Source organism: Apodemus sylvaticus, chromosome 6 (genome assembly GCF_947179515.1).
Source record: "Apodemus sylvaticus chromosome 6, mApoSyl1.1, whole genome shotgun sequence".
Classification (NCBI taxonomy): domain Eukaryota; kingdom Metazoa; phylum Chordata; class Mammalia; order Rodentia; family Muridae; genus Apodemus; species Apodemus sylvaticus.
In genome coordinates this window covers 94,199,738-94,220,309 of record NC_067477.1, presented here as the reverse complement: position 1 = coordinate 94,220,309, position 20,572 = coordinate 94,199,738, and the positions used below count along the sequence as shown (strand labels likewise).

The 20,572-nt window shown below is 42.8% G+C and overlaps 1 protein-coding gene and 1 long non-coding RNA gene across 2 annotated transcripts in view; one reads left to right on the top strand and one right to left on the bottom strand.

The window, feature by feature from the left end:
- Myt1l (myelin transcription factor 1 like) overlaps window positions 1-20,572 on the top strand; it is a 394,986-nt gene that overhangs the window by 223,631 nt on the left and 150,783 nt on the right. The window contains exon 5 of the mRNA XM_052186010.1: window positions 17,858-18,011. The gene's annotated coding sequence lies outside the window, so the exon portion shown is untranslated. The remainder of the gene's footprint in view (window positions 1-17,857; window positions 18,012-20,572) is intronic.
- Window positions 1-20,572, bottom strand: part of LOC127687414 (uncharacterized) — a 95,154-nt gene that overhangs the window by 12,050 nt on the left and 62,532 nt on the right. The window lies entirely within an intron of this gene.

Here is a 20,572-nt window from a genome sequence, read left to right as displayed (position 1 = left end):
GCTGGTTACTAGGGGCTGGTAGTGGGCTGGAAAATGAAGAGATGATGACAGGGACCAAGTTTCTCAAGATTGAAGGCAGAAATCAAGCAATCAGTTACCATGCATACTGACTATAGTTAAGAATAATATGCATGTTTAAAATTGCTTAAATAGGTTTCTAACATGTTTAACACACACACACACAAACACACACACACACAGATAGTGGGTTGTCAAGGTGTTAGGTATGTCTTAATTTGCTTGGTTCTATATTCTACATAGTTTTCATGGGTCAAAACACTACCTATGCCCCATGGATATACACAAGAACACTCTACTATTTAAAAAGAAATTTGTGAGAGCAAGGGAGATGGCTCAGTGGTTGAGAGTACTTGCTCTTACAAAAGACTAGACTTCAGTTCCCAGCACTGACATCAGGCAGCTCACAACAACCTGTAATTCTAACCCAACAGGCTCCTGGACACATATATGTTCATGTACACACATACACATATACACATGAAAACACACATGCACAAACACATGCACACACACATGTTCATATATGCATAAATAAATCTTTAAAACTTTATAAAAAGAAACAAGCTTGTTTAAGAAGCTAAACATTCCTTTCAGAATCCTGCTGCCCCACAAACTTTGAGGGCTGTGGCAGGTCTCTGTCATAGCTAATGCCAGAGAATGACTCGGGTCTAGTCCTCGTATGCTCTACAATTGTGGCTCTTCGCCTCTGTTTGCTTCTCCTCCTTGAGTATCAGCAGAGTAGTGAAAAGACCCACTATGTACAAGGCCCTTCTTATAATTCCAAGAAGTGATCAGCTATGTGTTCTGCCATAGGTTTAATTAGTATCTGAGGGGTAGATGACAAAGGGAAATATGAAAGCAAACCTCCTTGTTATCTCAAAAGTACTGAATCTCATGAGAGGCTGGCATGTGTAGAGTCTGTGTTATTAACCTTACTGGAGCTTGCCCTAACAGTTTTCACATGGAAAAGAAACTCTCATTTGTGCCTTTGTGTACATGAGGGAGATATGCATCAATCTACCTTTGATAATGGTACACAGAATACATACAAAGTAGCACACATCTGTTATAAGCTGGGTTAAAGTGTTCTTAGTGCTTTCTGTGGAAATGGCCACTTGCATTAATGTCTTAGCTGTACAAACCTTTAAAGAATGTATAAGTACACAGTCTCAGCACAGGAGAGAACAGAGATGCAGTGGCTCGCCAAGGCCCCCTGAACTGGCCTCTGTTACTCAACACCATCCCAACCATGGTAGGCTTTGCTCCACTGTATAAAATTCACCTCACAAAATGTCTATCTCAGCTCAGAGCATGTCACTTTGGTATGTCTGCATTGAGATATGGTCCTTCTCGCCTTCCTACTTGTTACTGTTACTCCTTACAAGTGCTGGACCAGATCAGGTAGCGTGTGAATAAACACGGTTTATCCGACCAGATGCCTAGGATGTGCTGAACTTATGTTGGTCATGGCTTTACCTGAGACTTTAGTGACATGATCTAACCTGCCTGCCCAGCTCCTGGCCCAGTGACCTGCCTGCCCCACCACACTTAGCCACTGACTGAAGAAAAAGAAAAGAAAATCTGTCATTAAGGACGTCATGGGCTCAGCAGACCCCTCAGTACTTCTGAATGAGGCCCCATTCTCAATTAGCCACAAGAAATACAATGTTCCAGAGTTAGCAAGAAAACATTGGACACATTTTATTTATTATGGAAGATCCAAAACTTGCAAAATGCATTCTACAGAACCAGTATCCAAAGTGTTAAAATTGTGGTGTGAGGTCGGCAGCTTATCTTGAATGTTAGCACATTTTAGCAGAGGACTTTTCAGCCTTAGAGATGTTCATTTCCAGGAGAGTGATATAAAGTCTTCTGTGTTTGCATTTTAACATAAAACTGAATTTCCTGAGAATATCCTGTGATACCAATGTTCTAAAGAACAATCATGAAAAAAATGCATGCAAGCACTTCTGGGAGTTCTGATTTGAGCTACTTAAATATAATATGCCCTTGAGAAGTCAGCCGAGATACCTACTCAGAATACAGACTGGCTTAGGGCTGTGTCCAAATCCCAGATCTGCATTCTAATAGCAGGTATTTCCTGCAGCTCCCTCCATTAACTGGGAACTTCTCAGCAACAGAGCTGAATCCACACTAGTAGCAGAAGGAAGTGCAGCCACATTCAAAGAGGAATGCCAAGATGCTATAGCTCTTTGCTTCCAGGTTGGCATGTAGTGAACTGTCTTGTATTTCTACACATGCTTCTGCCACTATGATCTGCCAAAGCACCCTGGCTCAAACATCCATGTCCTAAGTCCTCTGGAATGCTGACCTTTCCCTTGTAAGTTGTACAACACCTGGCAGCATGGTTCTTAACCCTTTGGAACTGGTATGCAGGAAGAATTTCAAACAATTGGAAATGTAAACTGAAAGGCACTAGGATGCCACAGGTACCTTAATAGGCTGTTGTGCTAGATGTTTGGTACCTGAGTGTACTGGCAGACATGGTGAGGACTGCACTCAGAAAAGTTCAGCTGAGAACAAGGATTATGCTGACAACCTGGCTCTAGTAGTCATGCAAGCTAGTCTTACAAATGTTTTTTACCTGTGTCCTAAAATCTTTGAAAAAGTTGATTGTAAAGGCAATGGAATAATTAATTTGGTGGAGAAATTTTTAAGAAAATACAACATTTAGATTATGGTGGGTTATTTCTAATTGCTTTTAGCCATATTTTTAGTGAGACTTGGGAGCTGAAAAAAAATATAACAGAAGGATTTGAAAAGCATTCAGTCTAGCCAGAGGAGGTGTTAAAAAAATTGGTGATGGAGGAGGTTTGATTATTAAGGTGGCTAGCACCGTTCAAGGTATTCTAACCCTTTGCTTTGAACAGTAGAAAAGATACTTCAGAGGCATCTCAGGAGTTGGCCAGCCTCCATCCTCCATCCATCACAGACTCAAGAGTACTACAAAAGACTGAGAAGAGAGACCTTCCAGGACCTTCTGCTCACAGAAGGCCATTTAGTGAAATGCTGTTTTGGTTATAGCCACTCTGACCCTACCATGCTGCTGGTGCAGGGAAGCCCAAATATTATCTGAGCTGGTGACAAACAGTGGCATCATCCATATGATGCTGACTTTGAAGACAAGGTCATGAAGGCTTCCTTCTACCAATATCACAAGGGGAGGCTTTGAGGGCCACACAATGTGCAGCAGGGTCAGAGACCCTTCAGGCAGAATGTCAGAAAGTAACTCATAAGGTCAATGCCCAAGCTACGATGAAGACCCCAGGATACTAGACATTATAGAAACATAAAACATCTGCCAAGAAAATTCACAGGTATTGCGTGGAGCTATCCCAAGACAGAAGTCATATGGACTTCAAATGGCGAAACCATGAGGAACAAACATATCCAAGCTTGCCACAGCTCATATCAAGATACTTTGTCCCACATTCTAGGCATGAAGCTACAATATCTTGTATTTGTCCTGCTGAGTTTCAATTTCACATTGTTCTTACACTTCCTCAACATGTTCCTGAATCTCTCTCTTTAGGTATTTGATTATTTTATACCATTGGATACTGTTAATATTTAATTCAAAATTTTTTACAGGAGCTCTCAGCTACAAGTTTGCCTTGAGTCTCGAAAGGGACTTGAAATTTAGACTTGTGAACAATGTTGGAACTGTTTTGATTGGGGGATTCTTGGAGATGGGATAAATGCATGTGACATTTTGAGATGCCCATGAGTGTTTTGGAGCCAGAGGAAAGAACTTATGGTTTGAATATGAAATGCCGCCCTGAGGCTTATGTCTTGAGCACTTGATTCCAAGTAACTAGAACTATTTTGGGAGGTTCTAAAAGCCTTGAGAGTTAAGGCCTACATAAAGGAAGTAGATCATGGGTATGTGTGTGTGTGTGTGTGTGTGTGTGTGTGTGTCTTTAAAGGTCACACTGAGTTCCAGTGTCTGTCTCTGTCATCTCTGTCTCTCCCTGTCTCTCTCTATACTCTCTCTTTTCCCTCCTCTTTCATTTCTTGTTGAACAGTCAATAGCTTCCTCCATCTGGGCATATTCCCATTATCATGTTCACAATACCATGATGTCAAGTCACTATGGGTTGAACCCTCTGAGATCATGAGCCAAAATAAAAATTTTTCTTACAGATGTGGCCAACATTTTGATACAAGCCCATAATCCAAGTATTCAGGAAGCAGAGTCAGGAAGATTGTGAACTCTAGGCCAACCTGGTCCTCAGTGTAAATTCTAGACTGAGGTTGAAGGTGAATGTGCTGACCAGGTTACATAGTAAACAAGATACCAGGAAGACAGAAAGCAGAGGAGAGCCAAGAAGGAATCATGTGGAAAGAGAGAGAATAAGAAAATGGAGCATAATGAGAAGAATGAGGTTAGCAGCAAAACAACTAATGGTATCCAAACTGGTTCTATAAAGATGGCTCTAATTTATGTCTTCAAACAAACTTGAGTCATAGTTGAACACAGCAATAAAGATTCCAGGTGTTCAAAGCATGAACATTAGGGAGGCATTTTATGCTAAAAATCATAAATTCCTCCCCCTGGCTCCCAAATATCTGTGGCCACCTCCAAATGCCAAGTGCATTTAGCCTATCTCCAAAAATTCCCCAACTTTTAACAGCTTCGACACTGTACATAAGCATTCAAAGCATTAAGACAAGGATCCTAGTTAATTGATTTGCTTTTATGGTCAGAATTTAATATCATCTAGAATATATATTCAAAATTTGGGCCTACATCAAAAATAATAGCATTGTTAACATCAGAACCTGAAGAAAGTATGGAAGAAAAAAACCAGTATATTCTAAAACCTGACCTCTGTATGGTAGATACTACCAACATTTGTCTCTACTTTCTACAAATATTAATTTATGTATTGTGAGTTTGATTTATATTCGTATTATAATTTTTATACCCTGTTAGTCTCTCCAAAGTTGTGTCATAAGTACTTAAAATTTGCTGTTGTAAGATTTTTCCATGAGGAGTCACAAAAAAAGCATCCATTTACCATAGAAAGAAAAGGTACTAACAGATTGAAAAAAAAATTACATCTGAGTCCAGGTTGTTGAACCAGTGAGGGGTCACTCACCACAATGTAGGTTACTCAAAGGCAGCTGTACCACTGAAAAGTCCCATACCAACACAGGTAAGATTCTTTTTTTTTCCAGTTTGAATTTTTAAATTTTTTTTATTTGATATATTTTTTATTTATATTTCAAATGATTTCCCCTTTTCTGGCCCCTGACTCCCCAAAAGTCACATATATTAGAGGGATACCCCTAAGCTAGTCTTCCACATCCTATATACTCCAGCATCCCAATATCACAGGAGTAATCCTAGAGTTGGATTTCATACAACTGAGGGTCAGAAGAAAGTGGCAACTAGGATCTCAGGTAAGGTCTTGAGATCCTCTAGGCTCTGTCTAATTAAGGAGGGACATAAACAAAAACATTCATTACCCTTTAAACATATCTATCACACACAAAGTGTATGATCACACTTATTTTATTGTGATGATTGTATAGATCCATACTCCTTAGCATTATGTGGGAATGGTCATGGCATGCCTGAAGCAAACAGCTTCATGGTCTCACTCACCAGAGTCTTAATTTACAAAGATATGAAAACTAGTAATTCTTGTGATCACTTCATTTGACATGCCCAGCAGTCTAGCAGGAGGGTTTTCTGGTATGAGAATTATCTTCTGTAGGCTCATATTTAAACACTTGGTCTGCAGTTGGTTGTTTTAGGGGATTACAGAACTTACAGGATGTAGAAGGGCTGGCTGTCATGGGACTCAGGCTTTAAGAGTTACAGCCTCACCCACCTTCTAGATCCCTGCCTTCTCCTCTGCTTTCTCTGTATGGCTGAAGGTGTGATGTCTCAGCTCCTGGCTCAGAGCACCTGCTGCAATACTCACCCTGCCATTATGGACTCTTCTTCTAAAACTGTGAGCCAAAATAATTATTTCTTCTCCAAGTTGCAAATAAGGCAAAAAATAAATACAAAATTAGTTTGGAAGGGAAAAAAGAGTACTAGAAAGCTTAATGTTACAGTGAAAGAGAAACAGAAGACTAGCACATTAAGGAGAGGCCTCCTGCTCTGAAATAAGTGAAAGGTGCCCTTAGGGAAAGACCCTGCCCAGCTAAACTTTCAACTTGTGAAAGGAGAAAGCCCAAAAGGTTATACGTATGGCCCTAGGAAGAAATTGCTTCAATATATAAAATCTATTGCTAATTTGGTCAACAAAGGCAAGGATTTGTCCCAAGGTGACAGCTAAACTTGGCAGTGTCAGTCACGTGGACTGGCTTTTGAGGTTGAAGGATGAATGTGTGAGGGGGTTAAAGAGATTCTTCTTCCACAGTTTCAAAGAGCTGCTGAAGCCAGGCAATGTGTGGCAATACTAGTCATAGTAAAAAGGCTCTGGGAAGCCATTGCATGAGAATGTATCAAGTTCTGTGTCACATGAATACTTAGATATTTGAGATGCTAGAGCCTTAAAACTTCTGCCATGGAGTGCTCAATACAGGAGTGAAACAAAGCTGTAGAAGAGCCCTCTAAACCCTTTTACACTAAATCCAGCCCCTTGACATGGATTTGATGTTTGCCCTGCAGGTTTTAGGCTTGTTTATGCCCAATATTTTCTAGCTATAGCCTCATTCCTTTCTTTTGTAATGGAATGTAGATTTATATTAGAAGTGTTTGATTTACTTCTTAATTTTACAAAGGGTCACAGTTAGGACAGTACCTTGAGTCTCAAATGTACTGTTAAAACATGGGAACCCTGAAGTTGGTCTAGATACATTTTGCCTCAAGAGATGACCATGAGTCTATGGGGATCAGAGGAATGCAGCAGTTTAAGAGGAATGTCCTTCAGAGGTTCAGATATTTGAATACCAGCCAGCTTCCAGTTGGTGGAACTGTTTGGGGAGGTTATGAAACTTTCAGGATATGCAGTCTTGCTGAAGAAAGTACATCATCACCAGTAGTGGGAATTGACACCCTAACTCTCATCCTATTTCCGTTCGCCACCCCCTCTCTCTGTGTTTGAAGATGTTATATCTCAGCTTCCTGTTTCAAGTGCTATGGCCATACATCCCCTATCATAATGGACTCTGCCACTCGGAACTGTATTCCCAAATAAATGCCTTCTTCTATAATTTGCTTGTGGTTAGGTGTTTTCATCACAGCAATGAGAAGTAACTAACGCAGCATTTCTTTCCCATATACCACAAAGGGGAGAGATCTGAGCCTGAGCAATCAGCACAAAGTAGGTCTCAAACCACATCTCAAAATAATATCATCAAGCAAAGTCAATGTCCTTGGCCCTAGTGCTGGGGCAGGTTTGGCATGTGGCATATAGCTTGCCCCAAATTTGGTGTTTGGTTGTATTCAATTTCCATCTCTGAAATTTCTTTGAAAAGCTGAGAAGTCAGATTGTTGCAATTAAGAATGTGATCTACTCCAGATGAGCTCAGAAGAGGCTCCAACTCCCAGAAGTCCACAAGTAAAGAACAGCCTAGGCTGTGTCTCCCTGTACCACAATAGCTGCATGAAACCCCATGATCCAAGCTACTTGCCCGTCTTTGAGGGGAGATAAAGACCTCTGACCTAATTTGTCTAAGGGGCTTCACCTACTTTATAATGTGTTTTCAATAAAGGCTTTTACAGCCTCACCCCATTTCCAGTTCCCTCCCTCCTTCCGTCCCTCCTTTTCTCCCTCCTTCCTTCCTTGCCTCTCTCCTTCCCTCCTCCTGTCCTTCCCTCTCTCCTTTCTTTGTGTGTTGGAAGATGAAATCTTTCAGGTTCCTGCTCAAGCCTCCTATGGCAATGCTTCAGCCATCATTAGCGACTCTGGCCCTGTGAGGCCAGATCCATTTGTAAAGTACTAGGACCTGCTGCCATCAGCTTCTCAATAGTCTTTTAGGCTAAAAAGCTATACTTGAAGATGTTAGGGAGTCTGGGCATCTTATATCCTAAGGCACTTGGTGCTTGCTCACTTATCTCCTATTTTTCATGCAACCTAAATAAATAGAGATAGGTGTGCATATTATATAATATATAATAATGCATGTATATATATATATATATATATATATATATATATATATAATTATTTCTATTTTATCTTCTTTTTTCCTCTTCTTCCTCCCCCTCCTTTTTCCTGTCCTCTAGTAGCCAATTTCTTTCAGGTTCTTGACTGTAAGAATTGTTTTTATCTTTCATTGTCAGCCAACTGTTCCATGCACGTTTTCCAGATTCCACAGCATCTGTTTCACAGACACTCGGCGACACAGAGCTGTGACAGGCTAGACACTGGTTCCTGTGCTTCTGGGAATCTTCTATCTACGGAACACTGTCTAAGCTGGCAGCCAGAGACCTGAGAACCTGAAGCACAGAGCCAAGTGCTGTGTAGTTTTACTCAGCGTGGGACAGGAGCCATCTCTGCCCCATCCCCGGGTCCTCTGTGTCAGCTTCTCACTATTCCATCCTTGTTCTTCTTTCTCATCTCTTACCATGTCCCTCAGAATCTCTCCTGAAGCACCATGTGTCTGTGCTGGTATCTCCTCTTTGTGAGACAAGGAGGATAGTGACCTACATAGGGCACAAACTACCTGACATGGGCCAAGTTCATACTACCAGCTGCCAAGTGGATCATGGGTAAATGGTCCTTACTAGGTTACAGCTGAAAAAAAAAAATGATGGTAAAGGCAACTTTCCAGCCTAAGTAGATGTTTCATTAAAAGAAATAGCTAGTGATGCATCTGACCATGCTGCCAACCCCATAGGTATTTGTGGAGCTCTCTGTTTGGCTAGTCTGACAGCAGAGCGCTCTGTGGCTGTGGAGGCCCAGTGCCTGGGCACTAGCTATGCTGGGCGCTAGTCTGTGATCTGGTACGATAATGTAACATCTGCTCAAGATGGAGGAATGGATGGAGCAGTTACTAATGTAGGACAAGTACAAACCTGGATCCCAGGACACAGAAATTGTCAGGTGTTATACATTAAGGATGTAATGGCTACTTGTGGCCATTCCAGAGGTATCTAGGTAGATCCTGTGCAAATCTCAGCAGAGACTAGTGGGTGTAGGTCTAGAGAAGGCATGACTGCCCAGGTCACCAGCTCCTGGAGTCCACCACCCTTTTGCTCTGCTTATAGCTTAAAAGCACAATGACAGCAGGTGATAACAGCCCTCTAGTGTGCATGCTTCCTGTGAGGATCAAATGTGATCACGGTATCAGTTAATCAGCATTCACCAGCTTGTCACTTGCCACTATGCCACACCTTTATGACAGAACACATGCATCAATGGGAATGGAATCCCCAAGGCTGCTGTTGGATCAGGACCAACAATACCCTAAAATATAGCTTTGGTTTTAAGATTGCCAACTCCATGGTATCTAATATTCTTCCATCCAGATTTCTTACTGACTTCTAATCTTCTAAATTCTGACTGCCTAAAGCCACACTGTCTACTGTCCTCAGCTGGGAATGACCTCCCCCATGCTCCCATCTCCTCCCCTTCGAGGGAAATTCCAAGCAGAGCTCTTTGTGTGCTAGGAGCTCCAGCCACTGCTGCTTCTCAGCCTGGCTGTCCAGCTCTAACTCCCTTAGCTTCCTTCTTTAGCCTTTGGTAGAGTCCTACCTCACTGGCTGTACTAGGACTCTGGATTGCAGGCTGTGCTACTGTCTACCGGACCCTTAGGCTATAAATCTGAGAAAGATGAGCACCTGTTCTGGGCCTGGAGGAGAGTCCTTCCAGTGTGACTGGCTGTTACCCCTAAGGTCTATTCACCCTTTCTGTGCCTTGATCAGTGGCTGACAGTTTTACAGAGTTTCTATAGCACCTAAACTTCTTCCAGAATGAGAGCGAGCCTTTTAGCAGTAGGATATATTATCATTTTTACTCAGAGCCCTGGCTTCTATGAGCTTTAATTAAACCTCTGTTGGGAAGGAAGCTGGAGATGGCCCCCTAAAAGGTAGCTCTAAAGGAGAAGGCTGATTATCAAAGTATTAGATCTGTACTCTGCTGCTAGGCTTGACTCTCCTGACTGCCAGGGGTAAAGCAGGATTCTTGCATATCCTACCCCAGAGCCAGACAAATGCAAAACATGATGCCCTTCATCAACTCCCTCTCAGAAAGGTTCATTTTCATTTACAAGGGGCAATGAGGCGCTATGAGCCTCTTAGCAGTGAGCAACCATTTACTAGGCGATTGGGTGTGGAGAGAGAGAGGTGGGCAGCTACAATCCTGACATACCAAAGGAATCTCACTGAGTCCAACAAATGCAGCCTTTGTGAGTCCTAAATGGCTTGCTATTGACACAGAAGTGTGGGACACAGACAAGCTATGGCTGCAGTGAACAAGAGCACCCCAGAAGGTCTCAGGGGTCTCCTTTCCTGACACAGCTCCCTGCCCTCCTCACCAGGGCACACACCTTTCTTTGAGAGTTTTTCCAAGCTTTTAAACACAAGATAGAAGTCAATGACAGGTAGGCAGCTTGCCCCCAGGGGAACACTCATTATAGAAGACATTAACTCCTTCCTTGTACAAACAAGATTATAGCTACCGGGGCCTGAGAAGGCACAGGTCAGGAGTACCTAAAGTGGCCAATGACTCCCTTCCATACAAGCTGAAGCTGGACCTAAGCAGTCTCTCCAGGGATACCAGCTGGCTGCACTACCCTGCAGTGCTGGGTAGAGGCAGACTGCAAGGTGCAAGGCAGTGCTCATAAGATAGCTATTGGATGTCTCTGCTTTTCTGAGAAGTAATGACTCAATGAACATTTGCCACTCACTCAAGGAAAGTCTAAAATACAAGGAAGGGATGGACACCAGATCTCAAGGGGCTTGACCCATGAAGCTGAATCAAGAATTGGGCTGGTCCACAGCTGCTCAGGGAGTGTGAGCACGTCCACTGCAACATCTTGAGTGCCCTTTAAAGGAGTTCAGAGATTTTTTTAAACCATAGTTTACATACCATAAATTTTACATACCTAACACCTGCTGTCCTCTCTCCAGTTTGGTGTTTGGTATACATCTCTAACCACTGTGACTACATGGTGCATTTGAGCATATTGTTTTCTAAGTTTGATAAAATACAATTGATCCAGTTTTTTATAACCACTCTTATTTTTCATGTCAAGATTCAAAATCATATTATTTACTTCTCTTGTTTTCTTTGTAAATAGCTTTACCTCTTATACTTTAAAAATATTTTATGTGTATGGTATATATCTAGGCACAATGTATATGCAGTGCCTCCAGAAGCCAGGAGAAGGTGTTGTGTAAGACTTGGGGAGCCTTAACTTACTGGAGACCTCCTAAGTAAACAATATGGAGATGGGAATCAATGCAAAAAGCAAGAGGAATTTTATTTACTCCAGCATGCTGGAGTCGCCCTGCACATGGGGCAAGAATGACCCCACGCCGCCCAAGCAGCCCCCAGTGGGCCTTATACAGTCCTCAGGGCAATCGTTATTAGGCACAATGTGATGGGCAGAACAGAGTTAGCTTTAAACTAACTGGTTATTAGGAAATGAGGGAGGTAGCCAACGGTCTCAGAATAACTCGACCTCCCTGAGGTCTGAGGAATGTAATTTAGCTTCTCCCTTCTGGGAGGGGCAAGTGCTCCATGACCTTTCCAAAGCTCCTGAGCTGACCCTTTCAGTTGGATCACCTGAGACTAGAGTCATAGATAGTTTTGAGTTGTCACATGGGTACAGGGAGTCGAATCTGGGTCCTGAGCAAGAGCAGGCAATGCTCTTTAATTGTTAAGCCATCTCTCCAGCCTTTATGCTTGGGTCCTTAAGCAAAATTGAGATTCATTTTATATATGGTATAAGATAGGGGTACAAATCCATTCTTTTGTGTTGTAATACCACCCAAATACTACTTTTTAAAAAGATGTTCTACTCATTTGAGTAGCCTCAGCACCTTGGTAGGAAAAGCTGTTAATAGAAAACACCCAGGAAAGGGTTTATTTTGGGATCCTCTGGTCTGCTTCCTTGGCTTGATGTCTCATTTGGTGACATTCCTTCTAGATTCTGCTTTTCTACACATTCTGAAGTAGAGTGTGTGAGTCCTACAACCTTGCTCTGTATTCTCTGCTGTGGATATAGTTTCAAATAGTAAATGCTATAAAATCATGAATGGTAGACCTTGACTGTGATCTTGTACCTTCTATGTTAAAACATCATTCATTACAAAGGGGGCTATGATCAGACAGTTGCAATGACAGGAGATCTAGCCTGCAATGACAAGATTCCACTAAGAGAAATAGATCAGCAGATAGCAAGGTAGGCAACACATCAGGAGAAAGAACTACTTAGAGTATCTCTTTTGTCCTGACACCCTGCCATACTGAGCAGCAGTATGCACCCTCACAGCAATCTCCTTTATATTCAGACATTAGACCCTCCTCTGGGTCCAGAAGGCAGATCCTCCTTTATACCCAGGCAATAGATTCTCCTATATACACACACAGTATGCTTCTTCTATACCCAGGCAGCAAGCCTTTCTCCACTCCCAGACAACAAACTCTCCCCTACACCCAGAGATGAGACCCTCCATATACACAAACACCAGGCCCACAACACAGCAGAACTCTCTCTACAGTCATACAGTAGGCCCTCCTCCACACCCAGCAGATCTGCATAACAACCAGAAAGTAAGCCGTCCTCTACACCCAACCAGTAAAACAAACAACATCTGTACCCTGTGAGAGTACTCTCTTAAATACCCAGATAGCAGACTCTCTTTTAAACCCTTCTCTGTCTTGGAAAAATAGTCCCTCTTATACACAAGCACTGAGAAAGCCTTCTTCCATATTCAGACAATAGGCTCTGCTCTACACCCTGACATCAGACCTCTTATATAGCAGATCTTTCACTAACCCAAGACAGCAGGCTCTCTTCTATACTCAGACACTGGACCCTCCCATAAGCTAAAAGAGCACACCTTCCTACACACTCACACAAGCTGTCTACTCTACCCAGGTATCAGGGCTTCTTCTGGACCCACACAGCAGCCCCTTCCCTGTTCAAGGAGAGCTGGCTGCACTCTGGATGTACATAATAGCCCCTCCTCTGCACATCACACACACTGAAGATCTCCACATTCACACAGTAAGGCTATCTCTGCATGCAGACAGCTGCAACGCCTCTATATCCAGATGGGAGATACTTCTCTACACCCAAGCAGCTTCCTTCCCTCTTAGGCAGCCAGCAGACCTTCTCCCACATCTAGACAATAGGGTCTCCTCTACACCCAGACTGCTTTCCCTCTGCTACACTCAGCAGAAAGCTATTCACAAAGCTTTTCAGTTATAGAGAACCTACTTTTGTAATTGTTTCCTTCAGCTCTCCTTAACTGTTGGGGCATCTTCTGCAGCAGAATGACTCTTTGACTATCCCCTGAGCTTAAATATCATCTCAGGAGTTATGTCTTATTCCTCTTCCCACCCACTGTACCCACCACATACCGCCTTCTGCTCAGAGAGACTCATCAAGAGTCTGAATTCTCATACTGTATTGATCTAGTCTTTATTCTGTGATTGAAATAAGCAAACCATGAGGACAGATTGATTTGCAACAGCTTTAAAAATCAACTTCAAAATATAACTCATTTGGCAGAGTATCTGCCTAGCCTGTATGAGACACTGGGTTTTGGTCTTCATTCACCTGAATTCCCAGCACTTGGAAAGCAGAGGCAGAGCATTAGGAATTCAAGGTCATCCTTGGTAAATAGCAGGTTTGAGAGCAGTGATTATATAATGCCAGGGTAGCCAAGCATGGTAGTTACATATATAATGCCAACGCTTAGGAGGAAATAACATGAGAATTGCTCCAAGTTCAAGGACAAGTTGAGCTACACAGCACATACTGAGCCAGCCTCTCTCTTAAAGAAACCAATAATAAAGATTAAAATGGCATGGAGACTATGTACAGTTAAGCAAACTGCCAAGCCATCACACAATATCATGCTGACTACCTAGATTGAGAAAGAACGTGAGTGGGAAGAAGTTGGAAAAGAGGGCAAGTTTGGTGACAGAGGCCAGTATACAGTTATGCAGGATATACTCTGCTGGCAGGCCCCAGTGTCACAGGTCAGTAATTCCCAGGTGACCAAAACTGAACTCAGTATGGGAGAGGGTTCCGGCAGATCCGACAGTGTACTAAGGCTGAACATTAATGCAAAAGGGGAGTCATACACAATTCCAGTAGACTAGACTGAGGATCAAGTCTTTAGGCTACTAGAAAGCTTAGGCTTCTGAGCAACCAGGAACCAGAGTGACCAGCAGGGAGTGCTGGAGCAAAGCCACACCCTGACCTTCTTAGACAGTCAGTGTCACACTGAGACTATCAATGGTGAGAGGAGAAAAGGCGCGTCCAATATGCAGGGCTTTGGACAATCACTATGGTCCTTATTCGGAAAAGATGCAGAGCTATCTCTTTAAAGAGAAAAGAAATCCAGGAAAGAGATAACTGGAAACAGAGCCTCAGATTTATCCAAAAGAGGGGTCTTCTGCTTAGGGAACCTTCAGCTACCTTGGGAGGGTGACCAAAACCAGACAAGTTCGTCCTTCAGAAAGGGTGTGATTCTGGCTGTGGCAGAACCTGCCCAGCCCCAGGGAACTAAGAACCCTGTATGGACAAGCATGGAAGCAAGAGCTTCCAAAAGCAAATAAACAGAAATAAATTAGGTGTGAGACTTCTTTTTCCTGAAACTTATTTCCCAGAGGGCATTCCTGCCTCTGAGTTACTATTTTTAAAAATGGACTAAGAACCAAGAAAGAGGAGAGGCTCTGATTTGGCCACACAAGACAGGACACCTAAGCCCTCTGTAGCTACAAGGGCTCTGTTCTTGCTGATCCTGGCCCTGGGAGACAGTAGGCTGCCTTCACCAGTGTGTTCTTCTGAGTCAGCTCAGCAGCCTGCAGGCAGGAACTCACTCTGTCTCAGTGTCATTGTCTAGTCTTCCATGCCTCTGAAGCATCATCTCACATAGCTTGTTAACAAAATAAAAACCCACAAATGAGTATGCTTTAGGTGACAAGTGTAACAAGCAGTAATCTCAGATCCAATTTCATTTCTGCCAAAAAATGAGCTAGACCCACAGTTGGTTGGCTTGTCACTCATTAATACATGATTTAATTGTTCAGTTTTAAACATAAGGAACAATCAGATTGTGTTTCTTAGTATTCTGACATTCAGTTGAATATTAGTTGTAGGATACTTGTTTTTTCAGAAGAATCTAAAAGGTAGTGTTACGTTGTAATTAAACTACCACCAGTGTATTAACTTGCTTCCTTCTCATCTCTCAGATGTTGCTTTCTCATTTACTCATTGTTCAGTTGTAACCTTAATGTTGGCCATAGATTTTCTACTGACTTAAGAATACTCTTGGAATTTCCCCATTCTCTTCTTTGATACTTCCTAATTTTTCTTTATGCCCCAATTTATCTTTCTGCATATTTTAAGAGTGACTATGCTGGCCTTAATCTCTATTATTTCTTTAAATTTGTCCATCATGTATGTAGCAATCTCTTATCTATTTCATTATACTGAGCTGCTAGGGTCCTGTGGAAGACCAAAGGTACTGTCCCAGTGAGCTCTCTCTTGCTCATCACGAGAAACATCCCTGCCAGTCCCAAAGGCAGGACTTTGGTAAGGAAGAGTTTTCTGCCCATTCATGTTGTCATACTTGCCTATGAACAGCAGAGAATCAGAGATCCTTACACACTAAAATATGTGGGGCATGGAGGTTCTACCATTCTTTGAATGCTCAGTAATAAGCTGAGTACATTTTGGGTATTATTCAAATTAGAAATTAAAAACTCCAGGAAGTTCATGCTTATGAAACAACATATATAGACCATGAAGTAATAAGTGAAGTTGAATAAAAACCTGACTCTGTCTGATCTAAATCATTTAATTATTCAAAATTTTACCGGTTGGTTGAGGCATATCATTATAACCTCAAAACTAGCTGTCTCCTCCTCTAGTCAGGGGGAATGGGGATTTTCTGATTTCCTTCTCCTTTCTTCTTTCTCCATCCCTGCCTCCCTGGTTCCTCCCTTTCTTCTCTCCATCATCTCCATCCCTCCTTCCTATTCTCCTTCAGCTCCTTCTTCCTTTCATCTTCCGCCTCCATTTTTTCCGCTGTCCTTCCTCCCTGCCCCATTTTTTCCTTCTCATAAAAATCAACAAATCCACACTAGTACCATGGGGCACAGGTATATCAAGCATGACACCTTGCCTTGGTACCTGCCAGGTTTAAAGGACTATGTCATGACATTGATGAAGGACACTTTGGAAATTTAAATGAAACTATTCTAGTAAAAGCAGAACACAGGGCATTCAGCTTTAAATTTAGAAGTCAAAGAGAAAAAGACCACACATGCTCTAATCTGTTTCTAATTTGTGTCTAGTGTGATTAGGTTCTTGGGGAGACATTTGAACATAGACATTCACTTGCTGTCTGTGTAGACAGCTACCCAGAGAATGAGGTTTACAAGAGAAGGCTCTACAACACAGACTCTAGTGCCCGACGTAATTGGAGGAATGCTGATTTCCAGGCCAAAAGCAGACATGTTGAGTCCTTCTTATTTATCTCAACCACTGAGTGTGCTGTTGCTCAAAGGAGAATTGCCAATGATGGTGAACTTATACTTTGGGGCAGGTGGACCATATGAAGCTGAGGAACTGAAATATCTATAGCTATAAGTTCCAAGATCTAAATGATTTCTTATCTATAGAAAAGAACTATCTATAAGTTCCAAGAATAACTCTAGGCATCTGCCCAGAGTCAGCTTGCCATCTTAAGGAGAGGAGCCTTTCTTTGTCACTTGATCTGTTAAGGTTTGAGATAATCTAGAGGTTACAGCCCCAGGGAACTGTACAGCAGTGGCTGAACTGCTGGAGATAGGTGCAGCAGTGAATACACTGGAATAATGAGGGGACATAGGCGATTATCTGAAGCTTTGCCTCCCTACTCTAGACCTCTGCCTTTCCTCTTCTGGGAGGGAGTATGTGAACAGGCTGACCATGTTGATGGGAGACTTGAGTTTCAGGTGCCACTGTCCTAGTGGGTGCCAGGCTGTTCTTTTGTTTTTGTTTTTTGTTTGTTTGTTTGTTTGATTCACAAAATTAGCATAAACTTTAGAGGCTACAAAGGACATCAAAATATTCCTTAATGTGTTCTAGCACTGGAGGTATGTGCCTCTAGCACACCACCTAACCCATTTGTTCTTTTGTTTATTTGTCCATTCATTTGTTCCTTCCTTCCTTCCTTCTTTAGGGGTTAGAAATGAAACGTGTATATAGGTCAGATGCCAACTTGAGGGAGTCAGTTCTATCCTTCCAGGCATTGAACTCTGATACCTTAGTAGCAAGTGTCAGCTAAGCCATCTCACTAGTCCAGGCTCAGATTAGCAACCCTCCAAATCCTTGAGGAAATCATAATTAAATGAGGCTTACAGGATGACTCCTAGTGTGGAACTCACCCTAAGGCTTCTGTGAAGGTAGATTCTATCCCAGATTTAAGAAGTAGATGCTTTTGAGGTTTCCTCAATGTGCCAGCCTAATAAGGAGCCAGGGAAGGTCCTCCCTCAGAGCTGGAAGACTGGCTTAAACGCAGGGAAATGTGGCTAGCCCAGGGCTATTCTGGTCCTTGGGAGAGCTGAAATGTAATCATGGAGGATACCCATTTATATCATCTCCTAATATGTTATGAGGCCCTTCGGTGCTTAATGATTTTTTAATTTTTATTTTTATTTTTATTTTTATTTTTTTTTTACAGATGGAGAAATGGAGGCACAGAGAAATTAAGTGACTTGGCCACAGGCACAAGCTGGGGAGGGCCAGGGAAAGCCTAGAGAGAGCTGGCTCTGGGCCTGTATCCTGCCCACGGAGTCACCCTGCCTCCGTCCTCAGGAGAGAAGGCTTCCTACAAGGTAAGAGCCATGCGTCCCCAGGATATGCAGCTCTTATCTCCACTCTGAGCAGGGACTGTGAGCGTACAGCACCGTGAGCAACACTCCCTGTTGCAGACAACATCAGTGATGATGTCCACAGGTGACCAGCCTGGGCACCTGATCCTCTCTCCTGGCAGCTCCAGCTTTCCATCCTCCTAACGTGAGCTCCTCAAGTGCCTCCCAGGAACTCTGGGTTTCCGATGTCTCCATCTTGTCATCCCTACCACAGCTCTGCTTTCCCCTGGGAAACCCTCACTCTGGTCTATTCCCTCATGTCTGACCCTTCCTCCTCTAAGATGGAGAGCGCCACAGCCCTGAAACTTAGACGGGAATGGGGGATACTCCCAGTACCCCCCTGCTCTCTCACACCCAGCACACCTCAGGGCCTTGGGACACCTGGGTGATTTTTACCTTCTGGACATTGATAGGAACCTAACCCTGACATCATGATTGTAAAGGTGTGTCAGGCAGGGAGGGAAAAGGGCATAGATGAGGTGTGCACTTGTTTCCCTGGCTGGAAATTCTGTTCTGCAATCCTACACGAGGCAATTCCACAGTGTCTCTCTGGCACATGCCATCAGTCCACCCCACAGAATCTTATTGTTGCAGTGAATGTCCATTGCTTTTCCTTATATAAGTTTCGCTAGAACTTTATTTCCTCTCGTCTTCTGTTGAGGCTTCTTTGTGCTATTTTCCTGGGAAATCTTCTGCTGGTGCATTTACATCAGCTCCATCCTTGAAAGCTCCCTGCAGTGAGGTGTCCTCAGATGGAGGGGTGCTCTTGTCATGGAAAGGGCACACCTGTCACAGAAAATTGTTCCAACGGGGACAGCTTAGTGACAATTAGGTTCCATTAACTGATGGCAACCCCACAGTGCGGGTGCCATCCCTGGGACCCACAGAGCTCACAGCGCCTCAATGTATGCTGAGGAGTTTACAGTGTGCAAAGCCCTTCTGAGTCCTTCCTAATCTTCTGCGAGCATTCACAGCCACCTGTCCCTCACTTTCTTCAAGCTTATGGTAAAGTGTGGCTCTCACTCAGAACATGGTACAATGTTAAAACTGAGGCATAAAGGACACCAGGGCACAGGGCGGGGAGGCTCCTTAACTGCAGTACGCATGCTCTAAGCTGTACCTTCTCTCCACTCCCATATCTGCTCATTTTATAATCTGAAGCAGTTTATTTCAGCCAACATTCTGACAGGTCTTTTGTTTCTTCCCCTTAAATACTCATATATGTCACAGGTCACAGGTCCTATAACTCATAGGTACAGCTTCTACTGTTTCCTATATTCTTTTAGGATTTTTCTCTCCCCTAATAGCTACATGAATAAAGTTGGGTGTGGGTTCTAAGAAAATTGTAAACTAAAGTTATGCTAGTATAATTTCACATATATAAATGAAAGGTTTGGGCAGTAGTTTTCTATGTCAAAACATGTGTGAACTTTGAATTATAATATTCTTGCCCTGATGATTAAAATTACTTAGGGGGAATCCAAGGTACAAAATGGCGAGATGGCCAGCTACCACCTCCAAGGACCCAGACTCACCATGTCAGTATGGAGCTAAATATTTGCAGCTTTGAAATTTTGTTTTTAAAGGAAGACAAATAAACAAAGATCAGACAGCCCAAAGGCCAGCGTGCTGATTGGTGACTCACCTTTGGTAGTTAAAGGAAGTGTAGCAAGCAGCATTAGGACTCTTGTCTTGCTGAAGGAAAGAGAAAGACAAGGCCACTAGGTAGAGTCTTTCTAGAAATGGGTGCAATCATAATTGACTAAAAAGTACATAGATTTTTTTCACATATTTTAAGATAAATTGACATTATCTTTTGAGAAAACTCTTTAACATTTATGTAAAGGTATGCATATTTATTGTGTCTTACTTTCTGTGGGAGAAGAAATCCAATCTAATTTGAAGTCCCAGAGAGACACTGTGGCAAAAGAAAACAACACATCTCCCTATCAGTAGAAGGAGTTAGGGGCAAGACAGATGCCTCTGAGCACCAAGGACAGACATGAAAACAGCAAATCTATACACAGGAGAAGCCCTTCTGTTTCAGCATGAATGGGTCTGTGGGTTAGGACAAGTTAAATACAGCAAGTTGTCTAGACACCCATACACAAACCGCGAGCATGCAAAGGAAAGGCTGGGTCATGTCCCGCATGTTCTGGACGCCCAGGCCAGTGTCATCCAGGGGAAGAACATTCTCAGGGTAAGGTGGGGCAGCTCTGATTTCCCATCATAATGCTAGTCAGGTCTTCATACCTTTTCAGTAAGGAGAAGAGATACACAGAATGGGATGTTTCTGGTCTGAAGATAAGAATGATCTAGTGGGAATATTTGGATGACCTCATGAGGCAGTACCGTGTTGAAAAACTTGTTTAAAGTGAGTTTTGAGAAAAGTATTCTAAGATGGATTAGAATGAGTGACGAACACTGAGAAAAAAAGCTTAGACACGGGAGGCATGGGTGTAGAAGAGCATGCTCTGAGCCTTTACTTTACAAGAGCCTGCATGTGGAATCCGTGCCACAGTGTC